At 38.7% G+C, this 15,903-nt stretch overlaps 1 long non-coding RNA gene across 2 annotated transcripts in view; it reads left to right on the top strand.

Annotated features, from left to right (window-relative positions):
- LOC141763187 (uncharacterized) overlaps positions 1–15,903 on the top strand; it is a 151,576-nt gene that overhangs the window by 100,820 nt on the left and 34,853 nt on the right. The window lies entirely within an intron of this gene.

Below are 15,903 nucleotides of genomic sequence, written 5' to 3'. Positions count from 1 at the left end.
CAGGCTGCATTTGTTAAGTTAAGCTATTAATGGCAAGCTATTTATTTCCTCAGTGTCACCCAGCATGTCTTCTTCCCATATCAAACTTAAATTAAAAGATAAGGCTGGCAATATTCTATGGATTTTGTTATTGTTAAAAAAACAAAAAACAGGTCATGAACACATCATTTAATTTTTAGAAAAAAGGCTTAGTTATTTTTTTAAACATCTGGGTACTACGGAAGTCCTGAGAGGCAAGTTTAAATTTTTTATTTTTTTTGTGATCCATTTTCTAAGTCTGATCTAAATTGTTTTCCCTCCTGTGTTTATGACCTCAGAACAGATGAAAAAAAAAAAGATTTTGCTAGTTCCTTTTTTGCTATCTGTGAAAGAGGTGAAAAAATGTTGCCAGGTGAAAAAGAAATAATTTCTAAGTTACTTTACTCTAAAAACAAGGTACATATATTATGTGTTAGCAAGTTATGTAAGCTAAAACTCACCTGGAAAAAAACAAATCGAAATTAGCATTACAACAACAAACAGAAAAACGAAAAAAACAACAACATTTTTTTTCATTTCTTTTCACAGATGAAAAAAGTAACTTTTTTTCACCTCTTCTTAGGTTCTTAGGTCATAAACACAGGAGAGAAAACAAGAAAGTGGACTTTATTGGAAGTCATTTATTGCATATTGTAAAATATGGCGATGTAATGTTGCCTTTAAAGGGAAAAACTCTTGTCTGAGGCGGTTAGAGAGATTTAAGAAGTACAGACTTATGCGACCTCCTCTAACATTACACTTCTTTTCACTTGGAAAGTGAACGAACTGAGCATACTCTGTGCTGCAGGACCAGCTCACTTGACTCCATCTCAAGGTGTAGGACAACCTTATATGTGCTATAGGTTTACTGACACCTAAACCCCTGGGTTATATCTAAGAGGCCAGAGGTTAAAGATTTCACGAAGAATGCTTACTGCACTGGACTTTGTAACATCTCTATTTTCAAGCTCGATTTAAAGAGACCCGGAGCACACCTGTCAATCAAACTGTCACATGGACGATCTCTTTCCATTGATCTTGAGGTGACAGGAGTCACTTTCAGGGTCCGGTTTAGAGACGTAGGTGAAAGGCAACCCGATCTGCGGCTGGTCCCGTGGTGTTGTTTGGGTTTCGTTGGGATTCGAGTAATGAGACTCTGCTTAATAAGAAAGGTATAGAGCTCAGAACGACTGTATTTTCTGAGAAGTTTTCATTTTAGTCACCCTGTTTGTCTGACTTTTTATTTGCTGGTATTTATGGATCATACCTGTAAATCTGTGTAGCAGGTAGAGAACTAAATGGAAAAGGCCCTTCATTGTTTTAAAATATTAATGCGTCTACACTGGAAACTCTATAAGGAGAGAATGGCCAAGTTTCCTTTCAGCCTGTCTGACTATATCAATAAAACAGCCATATTCATCAAATTACAACCCACGCTCAGGCAGAGTACAGTACACAATGCATCAATATACAGTTCCATTAACTAGGGAAACTGTTACCCGCTGATTGTCATGTAAGAAAATCGTCCACAGCTCTTGTTTTAGTTCAGTTGATTTGTAATAAATCATAAAAAAGTGATATATCATGATGACAAAGGCAAATAGAACAAAGGCAAAAGGATATTTTGTTGTTTGTCGCCAGACTATCACAGGGCTGGTAAAGATGGTTAAATTTAGCACCAAATCTGTGTAAAAAAAGGTGTCAACTCAAAAATTGCTGCAATAACTTTTTAGACATAATAGAGCATGGGGATGACCATCATATACTTCTATCATAATGTTCCTATACACTTTCTTAATGCATTTTAATTATTATTATGAAGTAATTCATGTTTATTTCAGATTTATGACTAGAACACCTTGACACACAGTGCTGATCTGCATCTTAAATTAATCTCCAGGTTCCCAGCTTTCAGATGATGTACACCACTTCTATGTGTCATCTACTGTTGACCTGCTATCGCCACATAAAGACCCGTTTTTATCTTTTTACGGGTCTAAGTAGGGTTATAGGGTTAGAATAAAATAGAAGAAAGAAATATGAATATAAGAGAATCCATTACAGTGTAGTGTAAGATATGAATTGATATTAAATGTGCGTGTCTGTTGCGTTCAGTACCAGCAGATGGCAGTCTGTTTGCATGAATGGTAAAGAGCACCAACGATGCCATCTTGTAACCAACACTTTTTATCGTATTTGTTCTGAAACTGCTGATTTGCACCAAATTTATTGAAAAAAGGTTTTTATATATATTTTTTTTAACTTTATTTTGATTTCAGCATCTTATACCCTGCATCACAATTTTAAACTGTCAGTTTTTCTTTATCCAATTACCACCTGCCTCATTTTCTTGAGCAATTAACACATTAGATTCCCTTCAGACATGTTTTCAGACATATACAATACTAAATGCATTGAATAATAATTTGTCTGATTCCTTTCCCACAAAATAAAGTTAATAAATAAATAAAGTTTAATATACTTCACATGACATCCACTTTTTCTCCCTCATTAAAAAATCTGGAGCGTGTGAATATGCAGATTCATTTTAAACGGTAAACAGCAGCAGAAACAATATTTGCAAAATTACACACATAACTTTATGCTTAATATGTAACAACTATTTTGTTTTTTAAAAACATTAACATTGTCAAACATTTATCCCTTTAGTACGATAAGTAGAGAGCCCAATAGGCAAGCCAGACCGTATTGTGTGAATTTAGTGGAATTTCTAAATAGGTTGAGGATTAATTTGGGTTTACAGGGTTAAATGATATTTTCAGGAATAATTTAAAGTGTAACATAAATAAAGTCTAACAAAAAACAACCAAATATCCATAAAGAATGATGGAAGGAGGATTAAAATCAAAGAAGATTGCACAGAAGCGCATGTTAAATATCGTTTACAGAAAGATCTGGTAACCGAGGTAAGCAGATATATTCCTGAAGAACAGCGTATGTGTTTTTAGTGATCTTGTTGTTTTTTGAGGATGAATTTCATTTAGAATTTCAATTTTTTAATCAATATGTTGTATGAAGGAAGATCAGGTTTCAGTAGTGATCTTTGGGAATATCATGATGTAAGGACCAAAAAACATTCTTCTAGTTACTGAATTTCCATTCTTTAGCCTCATTAATGACTAAAGAATTGACTGTTCTTTATAGCAATTGTTCTTTTAAATGAAAATGTTTTTATTGCAAACACCTCAAAATGTTCTGCTACTAATCTACTGATGCCCACTAAAATCTTTATAACTGTATTTCTTAGCTAGAAATTTATACAAATTCAAAGAAATCAGAGTACATAAAACACAAAAAAAACACAAAAGAAAATAAAAGCAGCTGGTTTAACAGAGAAAAACCTTCTTGCATTCACCACCTCTTTATAAATTTGGGGTTTTAGAGCTTTAGTGCATATGTAATTTGCAGTTCCCATTCTTTTTTAGTTATATCTTTTTAAAAAAACAATAATTTCATATATCGTGTGAGCGAGGATCAGGTTTCAACCACCTTACAGATCTTTTGTCACAGCAGACATTCTGACTTGTCATAGCAGGAAAAGATTCCATCAACGAATGCTCCGTTCTCTTCAAGTGTCTCCGTGAGCGATGCACGCACAACAATGCACGCATAATAACCCTGAAAAGAATGTTTTTAATGTTATCAATTATGTGCTTTTCTTGCTATGATATGCCAAAAAGTCTGCTGTGAAAAAGGCCTACATTTGATGTTAAACACCAGTAACATTTCTAACAATAGATTTAGCCTTCTGGAATTACACATTGGGATGTTCAGAAACATCATGATGGAGCACTTAGTTCACTGATCATGTAATAACTACACATAATGTAATATGTGTGCATAATGTAAATACAAAATTGTAATAAACTGTTCATGTATATGCCTATAATATAATAAAAATGTTGAGTGAATAATATTAGATAGATTTTTTATTTTGGACATGTAACTAATAAAAAGAAAACAAGTCAATCAATATAAATACAGCAAATTCTAAATAAACTAAATAAATATATTACAATTATATGTCAAAGGAGTAGACAGAAGTAAACACTTATAAGGTCCTACCCCTTTCCTGATAAGTTTGTTAAGTTATTATATTTTATGGAAGTTGTTACATTATGAGTTAAGTAGCAGCAACGTAATATATATATATATACATATATATATATACTGTATATGTAACGTAATAACTTTACATATATTGTAACACCCCTTTCCCAATAAGTTAATAAGTTTAAGTTATTACATTTCTTGCAAGTTGTTACATTATGAGGTTATGTATGTATGTATGTGTGTGTGTGTGTGTGTGTGTGTATGTATATATATGTATATGTGTGTGTGTGTGTGTGTGTAAAGTTATATTTTGATATATATTGCAACATCCCTTTCTTAATAAGTTTGTTAAATTATTACATGTTATGCTTTGTTGTTACATTATGAGTTTAGTAGCAACTTTTATTTATATATATATATATATATATATATATATGCAAGTTGTTGCATTATGTTATGAGTTTTGTATGTATGAATGAGTTTATGTATGTGTATATATACACACACACACACACACATTTTTATATATATGTATATATATATAGTAATGCAATAACTTGACATATATTGTAACAAACTAATTCCATCTCAATTGTTTTTTTAATTTTTAGTAATTTTCTTTTATCATCACCAGCATCAAACATATCCACCCAATAGCCCTGTTTTTTTGCGGTACCGTTGCTATATCAACAAAGACAATAAGAGAGTAAAGACAATATATTCTTTATTCTATTAACTGAATAAACTTTAACATTTACAATTGTCTGCTAATGCCCACTAAAATCTAATAATTCATTACCATGTCAATAAAACATTGATTGGAATATACATACAATCTATGAACAATACAACAAATACAAATACACTTCAGCACGGACATAACAAAAATAGTCTAACAAGATAAATAAAACATCAGCATGAAGTTGATGTTTTATACATGATCAATCAGGACACAGTGTTTAAAGGGCATCTTCTCTGATTAAAACCTGCATAATAGTCCTTTAATTCTCCATATTTACATTACTGTGTAACTCTCATCTAAAGAGCGTTAATTCCAGTAACCCTCTGAGAAACAGTCCCCTGTCTGTAACGCTACATTTATCTATGTGGAATGATCTTTTTGTGTGTAAACCACAGCTGACGTCTTACCCAGCGTGCCCTCGAGGTGGCGATAAACATCAGGATACAAAATCACCGCATGGAATGCTTCATTTCTCTTACATGTGAGGAAAAAAAAAAAAAATCCTGCCTGATGTCTTCCTGTGCGGTTAATGAGTGGATGAAATAAGGAGCTGTTAATACTCGAGTCAAATGATACCTTTTTAATTCCTCCTTAAACTGTAGCCGGCTGCGCGGCGAGATGTTTTCACGAGGAGGAAGAGTTCAACTGTGGCTGAATTATAAAACAGGATGAAGAACATGATGATGAATATTTAACCGGGGGAGATTTGAGGGTGTAAATATGTCTTTGTTATTACACTACAGCCTATCTTCCGTTTTATTTTAGTGTAACGTGTTAAATGGTGCAATTATCATCACCTTAATGACAGGTGAAGAATCCTCGTGTTCGTCCGAGGTCATCAAGCTGATTGCGGTTCATCATGGGTATGTCCTGCATCAGGTGGGCTTCCTCTCCCGGGGCGTGGGAGTGAAGTAGGAAGTAAGGTAACTAAATCAATATCATGTGAATTATTAAGAGCTTCCTCCGTTGTCACGCATCGTGGATCTCTGGGAGAGATACCCTCCTCCCTTCTTTTGTTTTCTTTCCTTCATTTCCCGTTGTAAGTTTCCTCAACGCACATTTCCACACATGTGCCGGCCGCACACACTGGTCTTTAAGCTCACCCTTGTTGGAGTGCTCATTAGTCAGTGCAGTGATGCAGAGTAGCCCTGTCATTAGCTGAGAGCTCTGTGTCCTCCACTCCCTTCCCTCTGTTTTATTCTTCTTCCTCTACTAAGGATTCGTCTTCATTTTATCTCCGACGCCAGGGGCATTCCAGAGATCTACATGACAAAGATCTCCCTAATCCCACTGACGTCTAAATACCCTCCGCAGACCATCTTTATTAGCAGAATTGGGATCAGGTAGCCTAATTGCCTTTGCCACTTGTTACTGAAGGAGCTAAAACTGTTCAGGAAAGAGTTCTTCTCTTTTGGATGGTCAGGAAATTGAACCATTATCTGCTTTGGTCCAAATTGTTCTGCCTGTCATGTGTTGACAACTCTATCCAGTACAGGTAGTCTAATTACCTTTACTTAAAGGAACAGTGTGTAGCATTTAGTGGGGTCTATTGGCAGAAATATACATGTAGTATCAATAATAGGGCTGTCAATCGATTAAAATATTTAATTGCGATTAATTGCAAATTAGGGCTGCATGGTGGTGCAGTGGATAGCACTGTTGCCTCACAGAAAGAGGGTTGCATGTCCGAATCCGGCTTGAGGCCCTTCTTTGTGGAGTTTGCATGTTCTCCCCGTGTTAGCGTGGGTTTGCGCCGGGTGCTCCGGTTTCCTCTCGCAGTCCAAAGACATGCAGGTGAGGTTAATTGTTGACTCTAAATTGCCCGTAGGTGTTGTCTGGCTCTATATGTCAGCCTTGTGATAGTCCTGTGTACCCTGCCTCTTCACGGAGCCGGCTGCCATGTTTCTACAGTAGCCCAGAACGGACAAACCAAACACTGGCTCTAGATAGCGCCATTCGTGTTTTGCGTCAGCCACCGTCATTCTCCTACTTGGCACACGGGAGAAGTTTCAGTTGGTTTCAGTCTACAACCTCTCTGCTAGATGCCGCCAGATCCGACACACTGCACCTTTAAGTAAAATGTCAAAATACAAGTAAAAGTTCTGCATTCAAAACCCTACAAAAATGCAACCATCTCTTGACCCTTCAGATTTATCTTGTGACCCTTTGGAGGGGCCCGACCCCTAGATTGGAAACCACTGGAATACCTTGAGAAGCTACAACCGTAAAATACCTCCTGCACATTGATGCATTAACAATCTAATAATGTGACATATAATCATATCAGTCACAACAGCAAGGGCATAGGTTACATGTCAGCATTTGGGGGGAACACATTCTGTATGAAGCAGGGGTCTGGGGGTCCGGCTTCATTTCCTGTATTCTGGTGAATTTGTATGCACCAATTTATGGTTGAAATGTCTTTATATATGTAAAACACAAAATTTGAGCACCAAGTGACAATTCGAAACATTACAATATAATAGGCTCTCATGCATTCTCTATTGCTTTCAAATAGTTGTAATTTAATGAGAATAAAATCTGAATATTTCAAGAAAAAAGTCAGAATATTATGATGGTAAAGTCGTAATTTAATGAGAATAAAATCAGAATATTTTAAGAAAAAAATCTTAATATCACGATAATAAAGTTGTAATTTAATGAGAATAGAGTCCGAATATTTCAAGAAAAACATCAGAATATTCCAATAATAAAGTTGAAATTTAATGAGAATAAATCAGAATATTTTCGAGAAAAAAGTCTTAATATTACAATAGCAAAATGTAATTTAATGAGAATAAAAATCTGAATAAATCAAGAAAAAAGTAATAATATTACGATGGTAAAGTTGTAATTTAATGAGAATTAAATCAGAATATTTCATGAAAAAATCTGAATATTCCGATAATAAACTCGTAATTTAATGAAAATAAAGTCTGAATATTTCAAGAAAAAAAAAAAGTCATATTACAATAATAAAGTCATAATTTAATGAGTTATAATTTTGTTTTTGTGCTGCACTCTGCTGATATGGTTGCACCCCCTTGAGACAAAGTTTAGTGCTGGGCGGGTTTGTGCTGTTCTTCTTTGGAGGTTGTAAACTGAAACTAACAGTTTCACTATCTAACAATTTTGTTGTATGGGAACATAATTTTTATGAGACCAGGCTGGTAAGATTATGTCCATCTTCTGTGAAAAGCATTCTGGAAAATGTAGGAAATCGGCAACTGAAGTTGAATTGATGAGGCAAGCTTAGGGATAGTGGGTACACCCCCCTAAAATTGAATTAATTAATCAAAACTCCTTTATGCAAACATGTGAAAGCTAATATGTATTCAAAAACAAACATCAAAAACAAACCGTGACAAAATACGTTTCCCTTGAAACGTAATTTACCATGCAGTTTTGTTGTAGGGGAATGTCATTTTTAGTACTTATTGTCCACACAAATGTTAACTTCACCACATCTGATAAAGGGCAGCTCACAGCCGATTCAGTTGGAAGCATCCTGGAGTCGGGAGACAAACAGAGCAAAGGTGTCTATAAGTGAGGGGGACAAATGCACATGTTCTAGATATTGAGGAGAACGTGTCCCCTGTGTCCCCCTGGAAACCTAAGCCTAAGCACAAAGGTAATTTTTCAGCCGAATGAGGACTTTTACTGATGATACTTTTGTATTGTTTGAATGCAGGACTTTTAATTCTAATGAAGAATGTTTATATGTTGTATTAGTAATTGAATAGAGGGTCTGAGTACATCTTCCACCACTGCCAGAGGTGGATAGTATACGCTGATATAGAGCTTTAAGTGTGATGTACACACTGGTGTGGTCAGCACTCAAACGGCAGGAAATAAAAGGATTAACTATTTCAGTGGGCAGCAGAGATAGCAGGTATTTTTGAACCAGGTCATCAACTGTATCTTCACCGCTGCTGTTTCATATTTGTATTTTTTCTTCCCGAACAAATGTAGACCTTGAGATATTTCCAACACAGCTGTGATGGATTTTTATTTCGCATCCATCTTCACATCAACAGTAAATGTCAGGTTTGGGTGTCAGTCCTTCAGAATCAAAGACTAATGGCCTCTATCATCATTTTGCACCAACATTCAACAATTACAGAGCGAGAAATACATCAGAGAGGAGGCAGAGATAAAATGTCTCCACAGAGAGCAGCCCCTGTGATGCAGCATGCAACACAGCCCTGAGACATGTTCGGAGTCGAGGGCTTGACTCTCACTTTTACTGGACTAGAGGACCTCTTGCCCTGCTGCTGCAATCATTATAACTAACACTATTGCCCCCTGCACCTGTGTATAGCTCACAGCTGAATGCAGTAAGATCCAACCCTGTCTCCTACAAAAGTACGTTCCCATACAACTAAATTGCATTCTCGTTTTAGGGAAACGTATTTTCTCCCGGATTACGGTCGCAGTTTTAAACACGTGGTTAACGTTAATGGTTACAAAAAAAAGCAGCCACACTACTTCATTAGGTTTAGGCAACAAAATTACTTGGTTAGGTTTAGTAAAAAAGTGACAACAACATACAAAAAAACAAAACAAAAACGCAACAAAACTACTTTATCCGTAACCACTTATCCCATTCGGGGTCGCGGGGGGTCTGAAGCCGATCCCAGCTGACATTGGGCGAAGGCGGGGAACACACTAGACAGGTCGCCAGACTATCACAGGGCTGACATATAGAAACAGACAACTATTCACGATCACATTCACACCTACGGACAATTTACAGTCAACAATTAACCTAACCTGCACGTCTTTGGAGTGTGGGGGGAAACCTGAGTACCCGGAGAAAACCCACGCTAACAAGGGGAGAACATGTAAACTCCAAGTATACCTAGACTTTTCTGTATACTTGTCAGTATAAGCCAAGTATACTTAGACTTTTCTGTATACTTGTCAGCATAAGCCAAGTATAAGAAAAGAAAAACGTAAAGAATTCTCTTATTTTAAGTTTAAAAGAAGTATACTATATTAGCACACTTAAATAAACGTCTTTATTTGCGACAGAGCTAACCACTGCACCACCGATTACCGACCCCGACCACTGCACAAGACAAACATAATCCGTGACAAAATACGTTTCCCTCCAAACGTAATTGAGAACGCAGTTTAGTTGTATGGGAACGTAATTTTTAGGAGACAAAGCTGAACGGCCTTGTGAGTCGGATCCCCTCCAGAATTTAATGGGTTCCCCCTTGGCCCATGCTACACCATTCCACCAAGTTTCATGAAAATCGGGCGAGTAGTTTTTCTGTATTACTGCTGACAAAGAGACAAACAAAACCAAACTGAAAACATTACCTCCTTGGCGTAAATAACTAACTACCTAAATAACTAACAGTCAACTTCAGCCCTCTCCAATCAGGAACCTCTTTGTAACCCCATGATTTGCTGGCACACTACCAAAAGCTATTGTAGCATATCAGGAATTCCCAACCACCACCTACACACACACAGAAACACATGCACAGTGCAGCTGATCCTCCATCATTCCTCCCTTTCCTCGCGATCCCTCCTCTAAGCTCTCATGACACTAATGCTTGTTCGTCATGTGTACACCCATGGGTGATGAATCCATCACAAAGAGAAGATATATTCATTCTGTCTCAGGATGCACACCCCACATCCCAAATCCTAATTTGTCTGAGCGGAGACGGGTCCGACACACAGACTGATGGGATACGCTGCCGAGTCGTCCTATCAGTCTTCCTCCGGCTCGCTGTTTCTTATCTCTGAGTTGGCCTCTTGTTTACTGACACCATCAGTTAAACAAAACATCCTCTAATATCTGTTCAGCTAATGACTGTGTTGTAAAATCTATCAATCTGCGGGCAGCGCGGACACCCAGGGAGATGTTGAGGAAGAGTTTGAAAGTAAATTCTAAAGTTGCGGCAGGTAAATTTCCCACCAGACACTCTCAATTTCTAGCAAAACCAAATTTGCAGAGCTATTTCTGCCGCATAAACACTCATCACATCCAACCTGCTGTGTTACCAACTACCATCAACAATGCAATTAATGAACACAATGATGATAGCACCAGGAGGACATTCCTCTTTGCTCATCATGCATTCCGCTCCGCGTGCTATTACAAATGACCAAACACTCCATATAATAGCACATCATTTAGCCGATGTCCTTCGCTGGCTTGGCTCCCCACATACTCCACACTGGCCATCAAAATCTCTGTGATAGAGCACATTAATTACACCCATCCAGAGACAGCTATGATTACAATTTCACACGTTTGAATGGACTACAGCCATTTGCCACAAAACTGCAGAGGCAGAGCAATGACTTTGGTGAAACGGGAGGAGGGAGGGGGTCGTTCGTAATTCTCCGGAGAACTGCAGATGCAGGATATGTGGACGCATGGATGCTGACAGCTCTGGCGTTTAAGCAATGTGCTGTAATTGCATGCAAATGGACCTGAATCTGTATCTTAACACGTCTTCATTAGCCGGTTCACAAGTGTCTGCGGCTTAGATGGAGGGACAATGGAGGGTTGAAGTTAATTCTTAGTAGGCTGGTTCTGTTTTCATATTGGACAACTTTAATTAAGCGATAGATTAAGTTTTGAAGGGATGGTTTAATGCATTGAATCCCATGAGTGCTCTCATAAACAGCAGAATGTAATCAGTCAGTGATATCTAATGGGGTTGAAAATAGACACAGACATCTATATTTTCAACGCCAAGAGCTTCTTTTCCCCCCTACTTTAAATAGATCTTGCACTAAATGTCTTGTGGTATGGCGGTGGTATGGCAATGGTATGGCTCTATGCAAGAAATGCACTCTATTATTTATTATTAATATGTATTACTTAAAGAAATACTTTGACATTTTGGGACATTCCCCTATTTGCAGAGCGTTAAGGCCTTTGCACACCAAGTCCGTATTTAAAACTATTTCTTGGCTGAGAGCAGTGACTTCTTGGAAGTCTCTTTGTCAACGTGACTTTTCCAAGCAACCAGACATAACACAAGTCATGACGTTTTTTTAGTGACATGCCATTTTTCCGACGGCCCATTAGTCCGAAACCCAAACAGTACGAAAAATATCCCGACAGCCCGTTATCCTGAACAAAAGCACATGGCTAATTATTATGCAAGATGACATCATCCGTCCCATCTACCACAAGCAAGAAAGCAAGAACGGCGTTCTTATTGCACGCAAAACGACATACAAATTACCGCGTCATTCGTACGCCATTTAGGGTGACAGGGCTGGTTTATCGGAACCTGTTTGCTGAAAACAGCTGCCCACTGTGGATGGAAACTATGTTGATGAGAGCCGTGAGACTGAACCAAAACAGCAAAAAAAAAAAAAAAAAAGTGATAAAAACTAGGGCTGTCAAAGTTAACGATAATAACGCGTTAACGTAAATTCATTTTAACGCCACTAATTTCTTTAACGCATTAACGCAACTTTTTTTAGGTTGTAGTGGGTCTTTAAGTAGTCTTTAAAGCTAGAGTGAAGATACAGGTAACATATTAAACTAGGACAATAACTATGGACTATAACTATTGACAATCATGCGATTAATTGCGATTAAATATTTTAATCGATAGACAGACCTAATAAAGACTAAAGGTGCGGAGGTACCATCCGTAGAGCTGAGGGACCGCAGAGTCATGATGGATTCGTCACTACCAGCGACACCTTTCACTTTACACATAATCATTTGATCCATTGTTAAAATTGAAATATTGATTGGTGCATCGCCAAGGGCACAGATTTTGTTTGTTTTGTATTTTTCAGGTCTGACTTACAGCTTTGGTGCGTAATAACCGTTGATGGGGATGAAGTATGAGGCAGCACACATTATATTCATTCTCTGTAGCGAAGGGTGTCTCAACTCTTGTTTTTTTTCTTGTGTCTGGAATCGTTTTGACCTGTAATCCCCAAGATTATAGTGGCTAAACTGCCCACTGTGTGTTTCCATGCTCTTTATCAACTCCTGGTATGCGAGGCTGAGAGGACTGCTGGCCTCTGGATGCCCTTAGCCTGACATTCAGGGATCACAGGGGTAGCTCGCTGTGCGCGGGTATGTATGTGTGTGTGTGTTGGTGTGTGTCTGCTTGAGCATCCGATGCCCTTGGGGCGGAGACCAGATCCTAGGAGGTAACAGTAGGTCAGAAGTCACTGCAATTAGGGAGCAGTTGGAACCATTAATTAGCCGATATATCACTTACTCTATTGTTGATAAGCTGGAAATAACCTCTGGACAACTTCCCCCCCCTCATCATATTCCTATTAGTCTTACGTTGTGCTAATAATTGCCACCCACCGTTTTAGTCCTCCACCTTAAGTAACCCAAAAGCTGGACAAGGATGACATAACACTTAGAAATGATAATGGCAGAAAAATAACAAATAAGTACGCATGGCGTCGAGAAAAACTCTTTCAACTCCGTACCCCGTCTTCAGGCAACGTGTCTCCTGAATTCACATCAGGATTTTTTTTTTTCTTTCTGAGGGTTTCACCTGTGATCCGAGCCCGCCTTGAGCAGTTTGATTTTCCTCTCTGTGCCTCCAAGACAGGCTGTGAACTTTCAAAGGCTGCGAGTAAAGCCGCGGCAAAAAAACTCAGAGAGGGAGGGGGGGGGGATCTAAGCCTGCGAGGCTCGGGAGCACTGCGGCTGAAAGGGATGGCGGATGGGCGGTGGTTGTTTAGAAGCCATAGAAATGCGGGTAGTAATGGGGATTGACAAGGCCACCCACGTGAGAGAAGGACAGTCTGCTGAGACAGACGAGGGGGACGTGATGTGCGCGATTGTGATTGTGCACCTCTTCATAGAAACGTCACCGTACCCCCCGTGTGGGGTGATATCGTGGCGAGCAACACACCGCCAACCCTTCAGTTCAACGATAAGGCTCCTCCTGCTGTTGCCGTACCCCTCTAACCCACAACCGGAGGATAAGCGGGAACACAGTAGCGGCTCCTCAGGAGCAGCAGAGGCCATTTTGCCGAGCCACCGAGTGATTGACAGGAGCTGACGATAAAGGGAGAGAGGAGCGGCGTTGAAGGATAGCGGCCTCTGTGATGGAGTGCTCATGGGGAAGAGTAGCTATTGAATCCTCTTTTTAATCTGTCTGTCAAGGTTATTGAAAGTGCTGTCTTCGTTATTGCGTGCCAGCCTTGGACTTGGAGGGGCCATAAGTATGAGAACACACCCTGTTCTGGTGGGCAGATAAACAAGCTGTAAGCAAACACACATACGAACTGAGACAGACGCACAAACGTGTGTATAAAGACGCCAAAATACATTGTTATTTAGGGTAGTTTTCAATTGGAAAACCCCTCCGGTCAAGGCAGATGGCCGCCCACCCAGAGCCGAGTTCTGCCCAAGGTTTCTATGCGTTCTTGCCACTGTCACAACAATGCTCATGGGGGATCTCTTGTTGGGTCTCTAAATTAAAGAGTATGGTCTAGACCCGCTCTATATGAAAAGCGTCTCGAGATACCTTCTGTTATGATTTGACGCTACGTAATAATAAATTTAGTTGAAAAGTTTTTTCTCCATGCAAAAACAAGCCTGAGTGGAAGGTAAAGAACGGGACAAACAACAGTGGACAAACCATTGATCCCATCAAGCCCCAGTTTGATGCACTCTTCATACCAATGACTGTTCTCTTTGCCCCGTATCCCCCCTCCCTCCCAGCCCAGGTTAGACCGAGGGGGCTCCACTCCAAACCAGACCACTCTATTCAATCAATGTTCATCAGCGGGTCTAGCAATAAGTTGTCAATGGGATCCTCATTAGGATTCAAGTATGCTTTTGAATAATATTGTATAGTACTGAATCACGCTGACAGATGACTGGGTGAGTGGCAGTTGAGAGGTTGTCATGTCGGGAGTGAATTTTAATCAAAAGAGGGGATAGTGTCAGACAGAAATTGATGTCTGTCTCAAACCACTGATACTGCATGTTCCTGTTTTGTTTAATAATCTACAGAGGGAGTTTACCTTGCCATAATGAGGTTTATATAACCTTTTCTACTCTTTTAGTACCTTTTAAGGATGAGGCTGCCGATATTCTATGTTTTTCTTATTGCTAAGAGACGTGCATGATATTCTTGTTAGTGACTTTAGACGTAATTCATTAATTGAAATCTCAAAGAATCATTAAGGGCTTGCCATCATTTTCAATGATGTCCAGAGTACAATTAAAACAATACACACAGAAAATAATTAACAATAAAACAAACAGACAAATCAGAGTTAGAATCAGTTAAAATCCATCCATCCATTATCTGTAACCGCTTATCTTATTCAGGGTTGACATTGAGCAAAGGCGGGGTATAACCTGGACAGGTCGCCAAACTATCACAGGGCTGATACATAGAGACAGACACATTCACACCTACGGGCAATTTAGCACACAGCAAGAGGGCCGCAGGTTCAAACCCGGCTTGGGAGTTTACATGTTCTCCCCGTGTTAGCGTGGATTTCCTCCGGGTACTAAGTTAACGAAAACACAATGATTCTTAGTTTCACGTGATTATACACTACTGAAAACATAGTTATGAATGCTGTTCCTTTAAGTACGCAAGTTACGTGACAAACGTTGACTTTTCGTTTCACACAGGACTTGGAAGAGTGGTCTCCTGTGTAAAAGTCTGATGTTTGTTTCACCCAACCACCCGCCCTTTGAGTCCTTTCATGTGATTTACTGCCAAGAAACATAAATGCAGAATATCACCATCCTTTAAGGACATGTTTGAATAATGTCAGTTTGGAGTGGAAAACTCATACAATGAGTGGAAAGCAAACTTTGTGGAAGAAAAAGATCACCCCCCTGTCCATTTGTAATTTCCCGAGCTGTGTGAATTGCATGACCAACCAAATGGAACTAAATGTAATTAAGATCTACTCAAGGTTAATTTGGTCAGTAATGGTATTAAGTATGTATGGAGTAGCCTTTTTCTAAATACCAGTCCATTAAATCTGTGTTATTAAAAGATGATGCTGAAATGAGACCAAGCATATACACATTAAAAATAATTAATTTGTTCTGTGTGTTTTTCTTGAGAGAAAGA

Source organism: Sebastes fasciatus, chromosome 24, assembly GCF_043250625.1.
Source record: "Sebastes fasciatus isolate fSebFas1 chromosome 24, fSebFas1.pri, whole genome shotgun sequence".
Taxonomy (NCBI): domain Eukaryota; kingdom Metazoa; phylum Chordata; class Actinopteri; order Perciformes; family Sebastidae; genus Sebastes; species Sebastes fasciatus.
The sequence above is the reverse complement of the archived record's forward strand: the minus strand, read 5'-3'. Positions and strand labels throughout refer to the sequence as shown.